The sequence below is a fragment of the Ruditapes philippinarum genome, unplaced genomic scaffold (assembly GCF_026571515.1).
Source record: "Ruditapes philippinarum isolate M1 unplaced genomic scaffold, ASM2657151v2 ctg319_1_1_1_1, whole genome shotgun sequence".
Classification (NCBI taxonomy): Eukaryota; Metazoa; Mollusca; class Bivalvia; order Venerida; family Veneridae; genus Ruditapes; species Ruditapes philippinarum.
In genome coordinates this window covers 86953-105403 of record NW_026857916.1, presented here as the reverse complement: position 1 = coordinate 105403, position 18451 = coordinate 86953, and the positions used below count along the sequence as shown (strand labels likewise).

Below are 18451 nucleotides of genomic sequence, written 5' to 3'. Positions count from 1 at the left end.
ACGACGTTTGCAAATTAGACAGTACGGGGAATGACATGGGATTACGTCAAATATAACTTTGCTAATGGAATTATAAATGAGTTAGGGACGGGAATGGCATGTAAAAAGAGATATCCTCTATTATTTTACCTCAACATGTACTTCCAGTGAAAAAAAATGATAGGAAAAAGTAAAACCTATCGGCGTTTGCTTTGCGAAAAAAACATTTGTGTCGAAGTGTTCTAAAAAACTACTAAAGTCTAGTAATGACTACTCACATAATATAAAAGCTTAATTTACGCCGGGTCCTAAGGTCTATGTCTTATTTTTGTGCTCGCAGTGGAAAAAAAGATATCTGCAAATATTTGCTGAAATGTTAAATCGGCGTTTGCATTTGTGGTCACGTGACAAAACTTGTTCATCCAGGGTGTAGATAAAAGTAAACAATTTTTGAAAAAATATAGTATATCAGAAATTCTGATATATCGGGACCTTGGTGGCAGAGATCTACGCCGAAGAATTAAGGGGAGATCACTGTGTGGAGATTGTACACTACCGGCCGAATAGCGTCAGATTCCACAGGCGATTATCTGCACCGTAAGGTCTATGAGGCGACGATGTACATCTGTAAGAGACGCTGATGGAGGATATTGTCGTTTCTAAAGATCCCGACGGTGACATTATGAATAGACATTTATGAGTGACTTTGTTTTGGATTTTCATTTTGGTTTTTGCCTTTGTTAAGTTTGCATTACTGTGATGAAAAAGTGTGATTTTGGGATTTCCACCTAAGGTTCTTCGATTTACTGGTGTACATTTGATTTTAAACATTTTGAATTATTTTCAGTATTTAAGTTTGCTTTCTGTATTGAAGTTATGATATATATCTAATGGAGTCGTTAGTATTTTGTTTTCATGTAATAAAATGCATATAGTGCGGGCGTGCGTTTTCATTGTCCTTAAGTATAGTTTCGAATGACTGTCAAAGTCTATAGATCCATTTAGCTGAAATATGCTACTATGACGTCTGCCAATAGTGGTCTACTCTGTATATAACTCTGTATGGCTAGGATACTGTACTCCACAGTACTTGATAATACTTCCTTACTTCTGGAGGTATGCCAGTTTAAGATAAGAATTGAGTCACAAAAAAGAAAGACTGTTCACAGTTTACTAATTTTAATTAGTGTTAAACTGTTAATAAATTCAATTGTCAAATATTCAAATAACAGTATTGTAAATAACATCAACACATGTATATAATTCAGTCCTAAATATCCCGTAGCTATATATATCTTATATAGACTTCACGTAAATTAATACCGCGACTGCCGTTTAATTTCTATTCAAAATGTGGAAACGTAAATATAAAGTTTGGTCGAGTCAGTGACCGTATTAATGTGAAACAAAAATTATAAAGTTCTTATCAATTATTCTTAGACAATAATTGATTAAATGTAAAATAATAATCTAATGACTAGAATCTACGTTTTATTTTGCCTTAAAAATAAGTAAAATATGCCGTTCAGAAGAACACGACAATAAAGTAGACTAACCGAAAGTTAAATGAAAACTGACTGAAGTTGATCGTTTTCTGGCCTATTTATACCAAATCAGAGAAAACGAACATAAGAAGGTTCGAAAAATGTTCAACTGTACGTTTTGGCCGGTTGACAATGTTCGACGTTCGAAAACTGAACATTTGACGTTTCCATACACAAAGAACGCTGTCAACCAACCGAACGTCCGAACATCAACAATTCTTAGCTAAAGTTCTATGAAAGTTTACATAAAAATACGATAAATTGATAATATAATATTTATAAAAATGACTAGTACCATGGATTGACTATAAGTTTGTTGCTTTTGATAAAACATAACTTTGAAACGGTTTGTTTACTGAGTTTAGGCAGCAATTGCTATTGACAACGGAAGTCACACAACCCAGCGAACAACAACAACACCTGTCAAAGTTTACCGAGTAAAATTACAATAAATGCAACTTTCTAGCTAAATGTACGCTGATTATAAGAAAATATGTAAACAATTAATGAAATAAATCATTTCTCTTTATAATTCTGACATTATTTATAGTTGCCAGTCTCTCAAGTTAACACAAAAAGCGTTATCGGTACATGTAAAATGTAAACAATGCCAATAATGACATACGACCTGAGTAAACAAGTGAGATTATATCAATATAAATCAACAGGTGCCTAATATAGAAATGACCCTTTAAAATGTACCTTAATGAACGCTGAGGAACAAAGGCTTCAACACCTAATTCGAATTTCTTACATGGACCAACTACTGCAGTTTCAACAGAAAGATATGTAACAAAAGATAATAAAAATTATACTCGGAATTAAACTGAAATTCGTATTTTTGTCTGATTCTTAACTGATCTGATTTATTACCATTTAAATGCTTATCATTCTGAGTCATTTTTCGCAGTTAAAATAAAAAATCCGGAGAAACGGAGTGAGCAAATTATCTGAAATTTGGTACACAAACGATTTGGTCCAGACAATCATCAAATGGTATAAATCTTTAAAAGATGATTTCTAGTCCCACCTTTAGCAGAGTCCCTTTAAAGTTAACATTTATTTAAAACAAAATGAATCCTTAAATATAAATCATGTTACAACTCCTTGATGCAAATTGGGAACAGTGGACAAGATTATAAAACTTTTTTTCTGAGTTCTGTCTCAAATCTCATGGTTTTCATTGGTCAGTGTATATTCAGTGGCACTTTCTGACCAACCATTCCTTCGATATGAGCATAGAGAATTTCTTTATGAGCTCATAATTCCAGTCGCTTCAATATATGGATTGAGATACATTGGCAGAGCCAATTCAAGGATATCAAACCTATGACAATTTAAACTACGGTGTTCCGTTTGGACAATCGTGATATTTTATTTCGACCTTACCCGCGATGCACAATGGTACGATGTTGTAAACGCGATGGTACGATGACACGATAAAATATACATAGAACGTGGTGATGAAGCGCCCGTTAAAGTCAAAATGTTAGTCAAAGTTATATAATAGGCCAACAGTAGATAGATTGTAAGTTTTCTAACTTAGAAGCAAACAAAATACTTAAGCATATATAAGACATAAGTTGTTGTTTTTTGTTGTTGTTTTTGTTTTGTTGTTGTTTTTTTTTTGTTTCATTTTTCGCCTTTTCCCAACAGTATTTCAGTCATATAGGCGGGTAGTTTCCTAACCGTCGCTCCTTGAGAGTTACACCAATACTAGACTACCTTCCTCCGTGCTAAACTACCAATGCATCTCCCGGGGATCGAATCCACGCCAGAGAGGTAACTGGATTAGAAGTCATCGACTTTCTCTAAATTTTGATGGATGATACGCGGAAAAATGAGAATTATAATGTAATAGCAAAATCAATGACTTTTCCTCGTTGTTTTGTAGTAAATATAAAATCTGAGGCACACTTACAATGCCATTTAATGGAAATTTGTTGTTGTGGTAGGGCATTTCATGCTTTATATACGTCAAATTAATTCCATGATTGCTGAGCATACTAGTACTTTTTGCATGGTAATGTCCGTTTGGTCCAATGGCGTTTCGCAAATTGAGATGTCCGAGGTCAAGCACGTGTTCAATGAAATATTCTGCATATTGCCTTATGGTAGAATCACCAATAAACACGACATTTTTATTTTTCAAACAATTGGTGTAAGATAATGTATTATGTACAATTCGTAAAATTCCATGTATTATTTAACCAGTAACCACTTGGTTCAGACTCCATCCACGATAATAAAGCAGGACGACTATTGCATAAAATCTCAAAAGTTTGGAATTTTAAGAGACAATGTCTGATTAAAACTTCCATGTCCATTATTTTGTATCTGTTCTGATTTGAATATTATGCTGTTAAAATAGTTTCCATTTCCAAAAGATCTAATACAAGAGCATTTTCTTATAACATCTTTTGGCCTTCCACAGAACCATATGACTAGCCGCCATTAAGACTCGTAAGTCGCAAACTTGTTTGTATCCAAATATCATTTTGTTAGCCATCATTTTGTCATAAATAGTGACAAAAATCAAATCCAGTTGTAATTGCAGCTCTGCTTCATCGCACGCAAAGCATGAGTTTACAATACCCCGAATGAATATTAAAGTAATGAATAAAACTAACAGTTTGTTCGGAGCTGGTAAAACCAATCAGATTCAATCAAGCAGTATTCTTACTAGAGAATAGATAATCTATTTCCTGACAATTGTTAGGTTTGAAGTCGATTCAAATATCTACTAGCAGGTACATTTTTTAAACCAACAATTTGTTAATTTTTATGTAGACAGCAAAAGTTCAAAAACTGCGCCGGAACCGGTCAAACAACTGTACGAGAAAGTGTTGAAAATGGTGATTATTTTTTCGTTCTTTCAACTTTATGCTTAGATATGTTGCAATAAATAGCAATAGATCAGATTTTAAACTTCACAACTTTTACCATTTCGCCTGTTTTACGCAAATTGAAAAGGGGGCTTTTTTCTCTACATGTATATCAAATACATGTATAAACGATGCGCACATGTATAGTGAGTAATCCTACATAAGTCATGCCATAAGCGAGAATCTCGTGCATTTCGACTTTCACGAGTGACGCGTGGCTGTTCACTACACTTACACTGTCAAATTTGAGGAAAAATACATCGTATTATACTTTGTACTAAAGTGTACATAATTTTTTATTTGTTTTGGCAGGATATAGAAAGTGTTAACATTGCGAAGATGGGATATTAATGCATACACGTTTCGTCACGCACCAAGAAAGTGTGAGTATGGATTAATATAAGTTGTTGAATTTATTCATATAAACGTAAAGAAGTGAGCAAGAAGTGGTGATGGGAAAATACCTTTTCATTTTTCATAACATGGAGAAATGAAATCACTGTACCCTGTCTTGCGAGCCTAAACAATTCAATGTGTACCCTGTCTGGCGAGCCTATACAATTCAATGTGTACCCTGTCTTGCGAGCTCATACAATTCAATGTGTACCCTGTCTTACGAGCTCATACAATTCAATGTGTACCCTGTCTTGCGAGCTCATACAATTCAATGTGTACCCTGTCTGCGAGCTCATACAATTCAATGTGTACCCTGTCTGGCGAGCCTATACAATTCAATGTGTACCCTGTCTTGTGAGCCTATACAATTCAATGTGTACCCTGTCTTGTGAGCCTATACCATTCAATGTGTACCATGTCTTGCGAGCCTATACAATTCAATGTGTATCCTGTCTTGCGACCCTATACAATTCAATGTGTATCCTGTCTTGCGAGCCTATACAATTCAATGTGTACCCTGTCTTGCGAGCCTATACAATTCAATGTGTATCCTGTCTTGCGAGCCTATACAATTCAATGTGTACCCTGTCTTGCGAGCCTATACAATTCAATGTGTATCCTGTCTTGCGAGCCTATACAATTCAATGTGTACCCTGTCTTGCGAGCCTATACAATTCAATGTGTACCCTGTCTTGCGAGCCTATACAATTCAATGTGTACCCTGTCTTGTGATAACAAGCACGTGTCACTTCGGTCTCGGTTCCTCACTCTTAACTTGTACCTTTTATTGCGAAGGAGACTTGTTTATATACTGTGAGTTTGAAAAATAAATGAATAAAGAAATAAAAAAAAAATAAAGAATTATTATTATACGCCCGGAAAAAAATCGAATGTATCTTTTTAGCTGGACTATTCGAAGTAGAGCCGTCCAGATTTCAAGTTAAAGTTTTGGTGCAGTAAAATATTTCTACTGTAACTTTTTTTATTTCTTGAGGTATCAAATTCAAACTTCAAATATATGTTCCTTATCATCAACCACATCTTATGTGTCAAGGTTCATAACTCTAGAAGCAATAGACATTTGTATTTGAGAATAATCTTCCCTTGAACTTATAACTTTCCTTTTTACTCTTACTACTTTATTTTATAAGGGAAAAATCTTTAAATATTTTTTCCTTACCACCCCCGCACCATGTGGAATAAGATTCATAACTCTAGCATGAATATTTTTAGGATTATATCCCCATGAACTTAGATTTTTTCTCAAAAACTGCTATTTTTACTATAACTTCTTTATAGTCAATGGTATTTTCTTAAAACTTCCAATATTTGTTCCTTTTCCTCATCCATATTAAGTGTGTCATGATTTATAACTCAAGCATGAACATTTTGATAATTATTCTCTCTTGAACTAAGAATTTTTCTTTAAAACAATAACTTCTTTATTTCTTAAGGTATCTACTTCAAAATTAATTATGTTCATTACCATCAACAACATCATAAAGGACAATGTTCATAACTCTAGCACCAATAGTTCCAGAATTACCCCCTTGAACTTAGAATATTCCTTAAGAATGTGATTTTATTAGCTCGACTTTTCTATGAAAAGGGGAGCTATCCTACTCGCCCCGGCGTCGGCGTCGGCGTTAGCGTTGGCGTCACACCTTGGTTAAGTTTTTCGTACCACCCCACTTTATTTCAGAAGTATTACAAGTATGGCTTTGAAACTTACCATACTTGTTCACCATCATAACCTCCATCTACAGACAGGAGTACATAACTCTGTCAAGGTTTTTGACAGAATTATGGCCCTTTTTTGACTTAGAAAGTGTATTGAGCTTGGTTAAGTTTTTTGTACCACCTCACTTTATTTCAAAACCATTGGAGGTATTGCTTTGAAACTGACCATACTTGTTTACCATCACGACCTTCATCAACAGACAAGAGGACATAACTCTGTCAAGGTTTTTGACAGAATTATGCCCCTTTTTGACTTAGAAAATACATTGAATATGGGTAAAATCCACTTATTGCCTTAACCCTTTGAGATATTGCTTTTGAAACTTTTAATGCTATTTCACATCATTACCCCCATCTGTACGCAAGAGAAGGTAACTCTGTCAGGGATTTGTTTTAAAAATTAAGGCCTTTTATCGACTTAGAATCTTGGTTAACTTTTTTGTACCAGTCAACTTTTTGACTGAACTGGTTGAGATATTAAATTGAAAGTTGGAATACTTGTTTACCATCATGGTCCCAAAACATGGGCAGGAGAAGGTAATTCTGTTAAGGATTTTATTTGAATTATGGCCCTTTTTGACTTAGAAACTCAGTTAAAATTTTCATTCTTGTCCACTTGTTGACTTAACCATTTGAGATATTACTTTGGAAGTTGGAGTTCTTATGTGCCATCATGAGACCTATCTGTAAGCAAGAGAAGATAACTCTGTGAAAATGTTTCTTGATTTGTACTTAGAAATTCCTAGTTAAAGTCTTGTGTGCCCTTAACTGTCAAAGTTTTGTTTTATAGGCAAGCACTAAAAAAGTCGAGCGCGCTGTCCTTCTGACAGCTCTTGTTACTATAACTTCTTTATTTCATCAGGGATCTATGTAAAACTTTAAATATGTGCTCCTTATCATCAACCACATCCAATGTAACAAGGTTCTACGGAATGCCGTTAGGGCCATTGCCTATGAATGTGTTGATCTGAAACGCGATAGTCGATAGTACGATGGTGAAAACGCGAAATCACGAAACTACGATGGTGAAAACGCGAAAGCACGATGATGAAAACGCGAAAGTACGATGATGAAAACGCGACAGTACGATACTACGATGATGAAAACGCGATAAACTATCGTGTTTTCACCATCGTACTGTCGCGTTTTCACCATCGTAGTTTCGTGCTTTCGCGTTTTCATCATCGTACTGTCGTGTTTTCATCATCGTACTATCGCGTTTTCACCATCGTACTATCGCGTTTTCATCATCGTACTGTCGTGTTTTCATCATCGTAGTATCGCGTTTTCACCATCGTACTGTCGTGTTTTCATCATCGTACTATCGCGTTTTCATCATCGTACTATCGCGTTTTCATCATCGTACTATCGCGTTTTCACCATCGTAGTTTCGTGATTTCGTGTTTTCACCATCGTACTATCGACTATCGCGTTTCAGATTAACACATTCATAGGCGATGGCCCTAACGGCATTCCGGAATGCCGTTAGGGCCATCGCCTATGAATGGTTTGATCTGAAACGCGATACTCGACAGTGCGATGATGAAAACGCGAAATCACGAAACTACGATGGTGAAAACGCGACAGTGCGATGGTGAAAACACGATAGTTTATCGCGTTTTCATCATCGTAGTATCGTACTGTCGCGTTTTCATCATCGTACTATCGCGTTTTCATCATCGTGCTTTCGCGTTTTCACCATCGTAGTTTCGTGATTTCGCGTTTTCACCATCGTACTATCGACTATCGCGTTTTAGATCAACACATTCATAGGCGATGGCCCTAACGGCATTCCGTAAGGTTCAGCACTCTAGCGCTAATATTTTTTAGAATAACATCTCCTTAAAAAAACGTTATTTTTTACTTTAACTTTATAATTTTTCTTTAAACTTCAAATATAAGTTCCTTATCATCAACCACATCATCATGATATCACAAATAATGCAGACTGGTCTCAGGTCTTACCAAAACTGTCAGCACAGATAATTCATTATTACATTTAGACTTAGCCCAGTCAATCATTAAAGTTTAATTTAGCACCTTAAACTCACTTTTTTTTGGTGTTCCGTTTGGACAATCGTGATTTTTTATTTAGTCTGTACCTGCAATGCACGATGGTACGTTGGTGAAAACACGATGGTACGTTTATGAAAACGCGATGGTGCGATTTTGAGATGGTGAAAACGCGATATTTTATCGCGTTTTCACCATCGTACCATCGCGATTTCACCATCGTACCATCGTGTTTTCTTCATCGTGTCATCGTACCATCGCGTTTACACCATCGTGCCATCGTGCATCGCGGGTAAGGAGGAAATACGAAATCACGATTGTCCAAACGGATCATTACGGTGTTCCGTTTGGACACGTTTGGACAATCGTGACATTTTATTTATTCTGTACCCGCGATGCACGATGGTACGATGGTGAAAACGCGATGGCACGATGGTACGATGGTGAAAACACGATGGTACGATGGTGAAATCACGATAGTACGATGGTGAAATCGCGATGGCGCGATAGTACGATGGTGAAAACGCGATGTTACATCGCGTTTTCACCATCGTACCATCGTGATTTCACCATCGTAGCATCGCGTTTTCACCATCGTACCATCGCACCATCGCGCTATCGTGTTTTCACCATCGTGCCATCGCGCTTTCACCATCGTGCCATCGCGATTTCACCATCGTACCATCGCGATTTCACCATCGTACCATCGCGATTTCACCATCGTACCATCGCGATTTCACCATCGTACCATCGCGTTTTCACCATCGTACCATTGCGTTTTCACCATCGTGCCATCGCCTTCCGGTGGACATGCGCATTGTACATCTTTATCAAAAATGGATGAATGCATAACTATGTATTATGTGAGAGGCTATACGTAGAAAGAGTGTATACTGTACCTGTATCGCTGCTTCAATCTGGCCGAAGTCCAATGGTTGTCTTCTTTTCAAACCTAATCTCTTTAAGTGTCCTTTCAGTTGACGAAAACTGAAACAAAATGTCGCAATATCTGTACTGAAAATACATTTTATTTTTATATCACGAATTTTTTTTTTAATTTGCCACAAGACATGATCGTTGAATATGTACGCAGAAGACAAACAAGAGTCTATGTGGGTCTCGGATGAAGCCGGATAAATGTAACGTGACGTTGACTTTAAACTTTGTTATCATTAATTGAATATAAGTATTGAAAATGTGTTATATTATATGTAACTTGAGTTAATGTTCTGTACTTTTCTGATAATGTACTACATTTATGTACAAATCAAAGTAAAATAACGTTTTCTTCTGTTCTGTTATGTTATTTAATTGATTACAGAGGCAAATCTGAGAATTCAATCATAATCTATAACAATAAAATCTGAAAGTAATTGTAATTAAGTAAATTACTGATCAATCCCCAGGTCTGGCACTGGAACCTATGCTCGGATTATAGCGCCGAATTTACAATTTTTGCAGTAATAATTAATCTTCCATAGTAATATAATATTCTTTGGCTTTAAATTCCCAATCGGACCAGGTCAAGGGCAAACATTTCTCACTTTAAGGCATACACATTCTAATAGTCTCGGGAAATAGAATTATCTTATCTATATGTATGAGCTCTTGATGCATCATTTTCTGGCTCAGTATTTTCTTTAATTTTCCTTTTATTTTCATTTTGTTTTATAATTTACTTTCTAATACCTGAACGTATTGTGATTTTTCATTCTTCCATATCCAAGCAAGAATAATTGAAAAAAAAACACATGACAGCTATACCAAAAGACAATTTTGTACCGTTCTAAAGATTTTGTATGTTGTAATTGAGGTTGTACACCGTGGTGGTTGTGGTGATAGTTTTCACTTCCGATCATGACAGTAAGCCACATTGAATTCACAAGAGCACAGTTCAACCACCGCATTTTCCTGGGCAGGCTGTCAAGCAGTTTACCAGTACTAGTTGCCTTCACTTTCGCAAGGAACTGAAACTTCTGCAGAGCAGAGACCAGTGTCAATGACCGTAGAAAGGATTTCATGATCAATCACAACGAAAGTGACCTGCACCCGTCGGGGGAATCCAACCCGATCGCCCGATTCACAGTCCAACGCTGTACCTGTTGAGCTAACACCACACTTCAGTGAAATTATATATATTTATATAATAATGCTTTAATATAAAACAAGTTTCAAACATCGAGAATATGTAAAATATGTACTGCAAATATTTATACATATTATATGTAATCATTAAAATATATGCATTCATTTCTTATTGAAAAATTTGACTTAAACTTTACAGAAAATAAATTTTTATTACCTCCCTTTATTTACATGAAATGTTAAATTCGGTAACATCTTTACAAATAATGCTTTTTGGAACTTATCTTAATTTGAGCATCATATCTATGATATAAAACCTTAAAAAAATTTGTGTTATAGATATCTAGACAAGATGAATTAAGCACAGTGCATAAAGGTTTTATAATGATTGAATCTTAATACACAACACTTATTAAATAGTCTGTGCTGAGATCAAATCCCGTTTTAAGCTTCACTATATTTAAAATGTCTCGATACGTATAGCCTCTCACATAATACATAGTTATGCATTCATCCATTGTTGAAAAAGATGTACAATGCGCATGTCCACCGGAAGGCGATGGCACGATGGTGAAAACGCGATGGTACGATGGTGAAAACGCGATGGTACGATGGTGAAATCGCGATGGTACGATGGTGAAAGCGCGATGGCACGATGGTGAAAACACGATAGCGCGATGGTGCGATGGTACGATGGTGAAAACGCGATGGTACGAATGTGAAATCACGATGGTACGATGGTGAAAACGCGATGTAACATCGCGTTTTCACCATCGTACTATCGCGCCATAGCGATTTCACCATCGTACCATCGTGATTTCACCATCGTACCACCGTGTTTTCACCATCGTACCATCGTGCCATCGCGTTTTCACCATCGTACCATCGTGCATCGCGGGTACAGAAAAAATAAAATGTCACGATTGTCCAAACGTGTCCAAACGGAACACCGTAGATCATCGTACTTTTTAAAGATGTAATTTAACATTTTTGACGAGTTTTTTTGTAGTATATACAAAAGTTTTCTGACGAACTCCGTGACTGTTATCATAAGAACTCCTGACAAGTTATCATATGAACTCCATCCCTCGTGTAACAAACAGTTCCTCCGCTTTGATTATTAAGCATTGATAGAATAGAAGAACAAAATGTTTTATTTTTGGACTGATTCTCTTGCTTCCATTGCGTCTCGGCAATAACTTTTGTATTAACTTGCAAGCTTATTCGAGATAGTTTTTTTGCGAATAGGGGACAGTGTTGAAAATGGTGATTATTTATAGTTACTTCAACTTTATGCTGCAATAAATATTTAAACTTTACAATGTGAAAATTGAAAATGTGAGCTTTTATCTCTATATCAAATGCTTATATAAACGATGCGCGCGTGTATAGTGTATATGTAATCCTAAATAATTCATGCCATCGAGGATCTCGTGCATTTCAACTTTCACGTGTGACACGTGGCTATTTCGTTTTTCACTACACTTACACTGTCAAAACTGAGATAAAATGCGTCGTGTTATACTTTGTAATAAGTGTACATAATTTTATATTTACTTTTGACAGGATACAAAAAGTGTTAACCTTACTAAGATAGGATATTAATGCATACACATTTCATCACTGCACCAAGAAAATGTGAGTATGTATTAAGTTGAATTTAATTATTCATATAATATGATTGGTGTAAAGTTTAGCAGTCGGCAAGAAGTTGTGAGGTGATGGTAAAATACCTTTTTTATTTTTCATAACATTGAGTCTCATAATATATAAACGAAATCACTTCATCCTGTTTTGCGAGTCTATTAGTCTATACAATTCAATTTGTACCCCGTTTTGAGATTACAAGCACATGTCCGATCACTATACTTAACGTGTCCCTGGGGGCTTATATATTTTAACTTTAATCTTTCTTGCGATTACAGGAAGTAGACTTGTTTATATACTGTGAGTCTGAAAAAAAAATACGAACTTATTTTAAAGAATAATTATTATACGCCCGAAAGAAATCCGGTGTATAGTTAGTCCTACTCACCCCGGCTTCGGCGTCCAGATTTCAGATTAAAGTTTTGGTACAGTAAAATACTTTTTACTATAACTTTTTTTATGTATCAAACTTCAAATATATGTTCCTTATCAGCAACCACACCATATGTGACAAGGTTCATGACTCTAAAAGCAATATTGTTTAGAATTATCTCCCCTTGAACAGAGAATTTTCCTTAAAAATGATATTTTTTTAAATCTTACTTCTATATTTCACATGGGATAAACTTCAGTCTTTAAATATTTGTTACTTATCACCACTCTCATCATGTGTGACAAGATTCATAACTCTAGCATGAATATTTTCAGAATTATCTTCCCATGAACTTTGATATTTTCTCAAAAAATGCTATGTTTTACTATAATTTCTTTATTTTCTAAGATATCTTCTACAAACTTCCAAAATATGTTCCTGTTCCTCGCACATAACAAGTGTGACGAGATTCATAAGTCAAGCATGAAAATTTAGATAAGTATTCCCTCTTAAACTTAGAATTTCCTTTAAAAAATGTTTTGTTTTTTTACTATAACTTCTTTATTTTCTAAGGCATCTACTTCAAACTACAAATATATGTACGTTATCACCAATTACTCGTATCTATAGATTTTGTTTAAAATGAAATTTGTGCTTACACATTTTTTCAATGATACCAATACATACGAGGGGTGATCCAGAAATAACCGGACTGGGCGCATAACTTAGAAACGGACAAAGAGAAAATCCCGAAAAGATATCTGACATTAATTTCAATGTTTAATGCATGACTCCTGAAAATTTCAATGCATTATGGCAATAAACAACACTAATATACATACAAACACACTATGTGTTCTGCGTGTGCTGGGGCAGTCATCCAACAAACGTTGACGGCGTTGACGTTACCCAAAGTTATTCTGACAGTCACTTTTCTATGTAATCACCGTTTACATCCACACACTTCTGATCTGGCGCTGACTTTAGACATATTTAATTGTTCAGTGATCACTGTGTACAGTCCCGTAACTATATCCAGTAACATCACAAACATCTCGTATGGTTACACGCCTGTCGCTGAGAATGACGTCTTTGATTGTTTCAACAAACGTCTAAAACCTTCTCTTGAATCATCTTCTAGAGATTGTCTGCCTTCACGGAATCGCCGATGCCATTCAAAAACTTGTGTTTTTGATACTATCTTTCCTGCAGATGACTGTTCTTTCATTTCATAAGTTTTTGTAGGTAAATAACCAAGTTCGCACCAAAATTTAATAATTTTGCGCTGTTCTGGATACTGATGTGACGCCATTGTCAAGACACAAGCGCAGATGATGTCCAGTTTGTTGTTTGATAACGAAAAACGTTATGACATTGAAACTTTGAAACAAAGACGTCATGGACATTATGTCAAACTGACGTTAATTTGCTCCAAAATGCAAAGTCCGAAATATGTTCAAAATAAGCTATAAAATAGCAATTTGTGAATGAAAAATGACTTCCCCCGCTCTTGCGCTAGTGTGTTTCCATGACTACGCATAAAACAACGGAATACATCTGAAGAATAATATTTTAATTTCCAACAGAATCAGTTTGATCTGAATTACGTTTGGTACAGACTTCATGCAAAAATCGTAAAGAATAAATATTTTAGAGAGTAAGTCCTGTTATTTCTGGATCACCCCTCGTATATTGGCTGGTCTTTAGATTATGAATAAAATAACTCGCTTGTAGTTGGTCATTTTCCCCTTTAAATTTCCAAATTGCCGATGTTTGTCAGGAAAACACGAGGTTAAATAGTAAGTTAGTGCATAAGTTATCTTAATTATTTTGTATAAATGAATAGTAAAATTAGCAATTTTCAGGTGATTTAGCTGGTGATAAAACATTTGTAACAAATGCAACAAAAATATGTAAGGAAGAATAATGCGGCGTGTTTTCCTTCTGTTTTATTTAGAAATAGAGAAGGGGAGCCGGGTTTTATACCTGTCCGTAAATACTTAAAGAGGGGCGGGGCGTCATGCATGACTTAAAATCGTTTAACTTTGTGAACCTACTTTTGTCATTTAAAACTTGTTAACAGAACAGAACATAAGTTTATTAATAAATCGTATGCGAACAGCATATTGATTAAACAATAATATTTTACATGCATGCATAAAAGTATGTAATGAGAGCATATACAATAATGAATCAATGTATCAAAGATAAATACAAAGTCTACATTTTTTCGATAGATTTGAGATATTCGGCTTTGCTATTTCTGACTATTCATATACAATTATGATAACGAAAATGTCAAACTTGGTAATTGTTATTTCATATGACACAGTATTTTTAAGTTAAGTATTTTAATTAACTATTTGTATTTAAGAGAGTCTTTCTTTCTTCAAATGCTTTGATTAGATATTTTGCCAGTCTGTATAAAATTTGCACATCACTGGATGATAATAAATCAATGAATTTAATCATATTTGGCCTTGTTCTGTACCAATGTGGTATATACTGTCTTCTAATGTTATTATACACCGGACATTCTAATATGAAGTGGAATTCATCTTCTATTGTTCGTTGAAGACATAATTTACACAGACGCTCGTTCCTAGGAATGTTCCTATGCCTACCTTGTTCAATTTCAAGGCAATGAGAGGACAAACGTATTTTTGTTATTACATTTCTATATTTCTTATTTTCCATCAATGTTAAATAATCTGCCATTCCAAAGTTTTGTTTAATACTATTAAATAACATAATACTTGGGCTACTTCGCGTACACACTCTCCATTCACTAACATATATGTCATAACATCTTCGTTTGAATATTGGTATAAACGCGTTAATATCTACCGAACGTGGATATAGCCATACTTCCCCAAAGCCACATACATCAAGTAGTTTCTTCACTTTGGAGGCCCAGTTTTGCAGTCCATTTTCAGCTGTTTTTAACATATATTCGTACACATTCCATATTATACAGTTCCGTTGTCCGTTGTGTAAAAGTTTCAAGCAAAATTTAACAATTCGAACTTTTCTGTTAAGAACTAGTGGATGTCTACCCGTTTCACCGTATATGCCATGGCTACTTGTCGATAGTTTCACATTTAGGACTCGCTTAATGAATTTTCGGTGTACACGTTCTATTACCTCTGCGGATGAAAAACCCCATATTTCAGCACTATAACAAAGAATAGAAGTAACATATGCGTCGAATAGGTTGAATTTTATCTTAACTGGCATTTATATGTCTTTTGTTACCGATAGTAAATTGTTCATGGATTTTATAGCCTTTGATGCAAGGGCATCAATGCCCCGTTTCGCCGAACCATTACTGCTTAGTACGTAGCCCAGATAGTTGAAAGATTCGACGATATCTATCCCGTTGCCGTTATATGTCCATGTTTCGTTATCTCTCACACGCCCGTTACCTTTTTTGAATACTATAATTTTTGTTTTCGTTACATTGACGGTTAATCTCCATTTTACACAATAGTTATATAGCAAATCGAGATGTGATTGCATTCCTTCCGGGGTTTCGCTCAATAGTATGCAGTCATCCGCATAGAGCAGAAGGTAAATGTTTAATTGGTCAAGAGTTAATCCAGACTGTGTATTTTCTTGTATGGTCATTTCAATATCATTTAGGAAGAGCGAGAATAATATGCTTGACGTTATTTCTCCTTGAAATACGCCTATATCACAACTGAAGAAGTCGGATACTTTGTCTATTTGTTTCACACAAGATTTTACATTTGCGTACATTGATCGTAGAACTTTTAAAAGTTTGCCGTCGATTCCATGTTTTATTAGCTTATACCATAATGCACTTCTAGAAACAGAGTCAAATGCCTTTTGATAGTCGATGAAAGCAGCGTATAGACGTTTCCCTTGACTTAAGTATCTGTCAATTAATGACTGTAATACAAATATCGCATCTGTAGTTCCATAATTAGGTTTAAATCCGAATTGTGCGTCAGTTATTGTTTCGTGAATATCTGTCCAATTTTTAAGACGCGTATTTAACACTGAAGTGAATAATTTTGCCAAACAACTAATGAGTGTGATCCCGCGATAATTGTTTGGGTCATCACCAGGTTGTTTCTTTAAAAGAGGTATAATAATACCATTTGACCAAGTTGTAGGAAATTGTCCCGATTCAAATATAATGTTAAATAACGTAGTTAATGGCTGTATTAATAGATCACAGGTTTCAATCAAATATTCATTTATAATGGAATCATCTCCAGGTGATTTATTTCTGTTTAATGTTTTACATGCTTTTAACACTTCATCTGACGTAATAGGGAAATCGAGTTCCTCATATGTACTGTTTCCGTCATGTTCATCAAAATCACGTAAAAAGTCTTCGATATCATCATCCGGGGTATTATGGTCCAGCGCTAATGTTTTAAAATGCTCACACAATTGTTCGTTTGAAATCTCATTGACAGAATTATTTTTATTAGTCTTAAACATTCTCCAGAATTCGTTAACGTACTCTTGTAGTTCTACAACTGGAAGCACATTTTCTTAAACTCTATTTTCTGTATTCGAGTTTTACACTTCATTTGTATATTTCAGGAACAGATATATATCTGTAAGTGTGCAAACTTGCTTATGTATTACATGCAATAGAAGATACGAACTTGTAAATTTGTTCTTGTTTTCCATGTTCATTCATTTGTTAAGATCTACATGTAAACTTGTTATTTAAAAGCGGTGGCCTCCAATTAAAAGATTGGATTCAGAGACATATCAATTGCTTTGCACGAATATAATCAAAAATGCTAGACATACACGTTCGCATTTTCAAAAGTAGTTTTCAAAAGGAACACATTACATGTCTGGAATTTTGGCAACGAACGCCTTCCATAGCTGGGAACCTTGACATTGCACGTTACTAGTAAGACGGATAAAAACAGGTATAAAAGCAAAATAAAAGTTTAAAAAGATCAAAACAGGGCAGATGTATGTTCAATTTGGCCAACAACCTTACTGAACATGGAATCAAACATGGTGACAAGGTCTGTTGGTGAAAATTTTCCTTGGGAAATGTAAATATTTGTTATAGTCAGTAGTTGTTTGGATTTGTCGAAAACCATGGGAATGGTATTGTTTTGTTACTTTTATGACAAACAATTCTATATTAGGCGTTTTGAACGGTTTCTTTCTTCAGTAGATACGCACGTACCATGCTCTAAAACCAATATTTAAGCGTTAGAAAAATCATGGCTGCCCTTTATGAATAAGAAAACACTTACTTGTTTCTGAGGCTTGGTGTGGCTTTAATAATATTATGTAAGTACATAAACAGATAAACACTAATGTCGGAACATATTTCTTGTTTCATGAAAAGAAGTTCCAAGAATGTGGTATGTGCACTTTAGATCAGAAATATAATCATGTTAGACTGCAGTCTTGCATTCCTATAAGACCTTTTCTGGCAGATACGCCCTTTTAACATTGAGGCAGTTTGTTATATATTGTTGTGAATAAGGGGCGTAAATTGTAGATACGACCTTATTATTAAGAACATATAGAAACATAAAGATATAATACTTGCTTAAATCGATAGCTGAACGCGTGTAGTTAACTTTTATTTGCAAAATAAAACTTGACATCCCCAAAAACGGAAATTGAAGAGATATATTACAGTCGGACATAAGCAACATATAGTTTTAGTATATTTGATATGCTTACAGGCAGGTATACATTAAAGACAAAGAAAACATGCATTAACATATATATTTTCGTAACCATGCAACGTTTAACACATATTTTTAATATCCGTG

The 18451-nt window shown here is 35.0% G+C and overlaps 1 protein-coding gene across 1 annotated transcript in view; it reads left to right on the top strand.

Moving 5' to 3' along the window:
• The first annotated feature begins 4585 nt into the window (after positions 1-4585).
• Positions 4586-18451, top strand: part of LOC132751513 (NXPE family member 3-like) — a 32450-nt gene continuing 18584 nt past the window's right edge. Inside the window, exon 1 of the mRNA XM_060741688.1 lies at positions 4586-4791. The gene's annotated coding sequence lies outside the window, so the exon portion shown is untranslated. The remainder of the gene's footprint in view (positions 4792-18451) is intronic.